This window comes from Cetorhinus maximus, unplaced genomic scaffold (genome assembly GCF_964194155.1).
Source record: "Cetorhinus maximus unplaced genomic scaffold, sCetMax3.hap1.1 HAP1_SCAFFOLD_1331, whole genome shotgun sequence".
In the NCBI taxonomy this organism is placed as follows: Eukaryota; Metazoa; Chordata; class Chondrichthyes; order Lamniformes; family Cetorhinidae; genus Cetorhinus; species Cetorhinus maximus.
In genome coordinates this window covers 7,501-10,000 of record NW_027597272.1, presented here as the reverse complement: position 1 = coordinate 10,000, position 2,500 = coordinate 7,501, and the positions used below count along the sequence as shown (strand labels likewise).

The window sequence follows — 2,500 nt, the reverse complement described above, 5'->3', positions numbered from 1 at the left end:
TCAGTGCAATCTGTTACTCTCCGGGGTAGGCGAGTTCTGCAAGCATATGGCCGTAAAACATCAGATCAAGATCGTCCGTACGAGATGTTCCAAATGCAGAAAAACTGGCGAGTACCACTCCATTGCTTGTCATTACAGCAAATGCAAAGGGGTGAGGCCCCCCTTTGTAGGTACGATCTACAAATGTGAACATTGTGAAATGGAATTCACATCCAAGAGTGGACTCAGCCAGCATGAGCGTCACAGGCACGCTGAAGTACGGAACGAAAAAAGAATTGCAGCTCACCTACCTCAGGGAAAGCCTGGCCGGAGAGAATACAAATGGACGCAAGAGGAAACAGACCTCCTCATCAAATTGGAGAAGCAGTACGAAGGCTGCACCGAGATCAACAAAAAGATTGCAGTCCATCTAACATCAAAAACTAATAAACAGATTGGCTCTAAGAGACGTTGTCTCCTGAAAGCAGCGCAGAAATCAGCGGGCACAATAACAGCACAAAGCAGCCAGACGGAAGGTGCTTTGGACATGGAATCTCCACCTAAGGGGGAGGACGCAGAGATGGTGCCAGGGAGCGGTCCCGAAATGGCAAGGAAGAAGCGACCCCCAGCCAGTATTCCAAGCTACTTGGATCTGGACGAACAGTTGAAATCGGCTGAGGAATTGATGAGAGCAAAGAACGACCCCGAAGCGAGAGCCCTAGCCATCGGCCTCGTAGAATGTATAACAGAGACCATACTAGAGGAAAATAAGGTTGTTGAACCTGGTAAGCGGTCCAGGAAAGCAGTAGCTCGCCCTAAGGATGGGAGTAAGAACACGAAGGCAAAGAAAAGATGGGCAGCTAAAAAGGCACACTTTAAAGCCACACAGTTGGTATACAAGACAGACAAAAGAAAACTGGCACGTCAAATCATGGGTGCACCGTCCACCCAACTTTGTCCATTAAGCAAAGTCGAACTGGAGGAGTGTTTTACGGAAAAACTCTCCAAACCTAATAACAAAGCAAACCTACAGAAGTTTGCAGCATACAGGGGAGCAGGAATGTACGACAGCTTAGAACTCCCCATTACTAAGGCGGAGGTGCAAGATGCCATCAAGGGCATGGATAAGAACACGGCGGCAGGTCCCGATGGGATGAAATGGGATAACATCGATGACATCCAGAAAGAGTTTGAAGAAAGGATTCCGCGCCTCTTCACTCTCTGGCTCAAGTCTGGATCCATCCCTCGGATGCTGAAAAAGAGCCGTACCGTCCTGATCCCCAAAACCGATGACACGGAGAAGCTCAAAAGCATAGACAACTGGCGGCCAATAACAATCGGCCCGATCTTATTAAGGCTCTACACGAAGATCATCGCCAAACGCCTAAGCGAATGGGTCCAGATCAACCCCAGACAGAAAGGGTTCCTGGTGGCGACTCCTGGTTGCAATGAGAATATTACGATTCTCAGTAACATCATGAAGGGGGCGAAACGCAACAGGAAAGAGCTGGCCGTTGTCTTCGTAGATCTGGCAAAAGCTTTTGACTCCGTGGGGCATAAAATGCTCATAAAGGCTCTGCAAAGAGTGAGGCTGCCCGACACGTTCATTAACATGATTAAAGATCTGTACACGGACACAGACACATACTTGGAAAGCAAAGACGGAAAGACAAATCCCATAAAAGTCATGAGAGGGGTCAAACAAGGTGACCCGCTCTCACCAATACTGTTTAATATTGCGATGGATCCTCTCATCAGCGCCCTTCAAGAGGCACAGTTGGGCGTCCACTTGCCCTGGAGGGGAGAGAAGTTGTGTTGTTCAGCTCTGGCATTCGCTGACGACATAGCCCTGCTCAGCGACTCCTATGCCGGCATGACAAAGAACTTGGCCATTGTACAGGACTTCTGCCAAAAAACTGGACTGGAGATGAATGCCGGGAAGACCAAAGGCTTCCACTTCATCCACAAACAGAAGACTTTCCTGTACAACACTAGACCGAACTGGCAGCTGAAAGGAGGTCCGATCTCGTACATACCACCAGGAGAGACGGAGAAATACCTGGGTGCCAGAATCGACCCATGGGCAGGAGTGGCTGAGGAGCAGTGGGGACCCAGAATCGCAATGTGGATAGAGAATCTGAAGAAGGCAGCTCTTCGGCCTATCCAGAGGATTGAAATCCTCAAAACACACATGATACCCCGGATATACTTTCACCTGATCCTCGCAGAGGTGTCACAAAATACATTAATTAAACTGGACCATTATATCAAAAACGGAACCAAAGAAATTTTACACCTTCCGCCACATACGACGGATGGTCTACTATACAGCAGCAACAGGAATGGAGGACTAGGCATGCCTAGGCTTGAAGTCCAGATTCCGTCCGCTATCATCCGAAAGTTAGAGGCGTTGGAGAGCTCGCCGGACGGGGCGATAGAGGCCTCGTTTGAATTCTGCGGAATCGACAATAAACAAACAATCGAATCCCTGAGGAACCTCAAAGTACTCAGGGAGATCGAA

At 48.9% G+C, this 2,500-nt stretch overlaps 1 pseudogene; it reads left to right on the top strand.

Moving 5' to 3' along the window:
- The window catches only part of LOC144676060 (28S ribosomal RNA), an 8,456-nt pseudogene that overhangs the window by 3,379 nt on the left and 2,577 nt on the right, over positions 1-2,500 (top strand).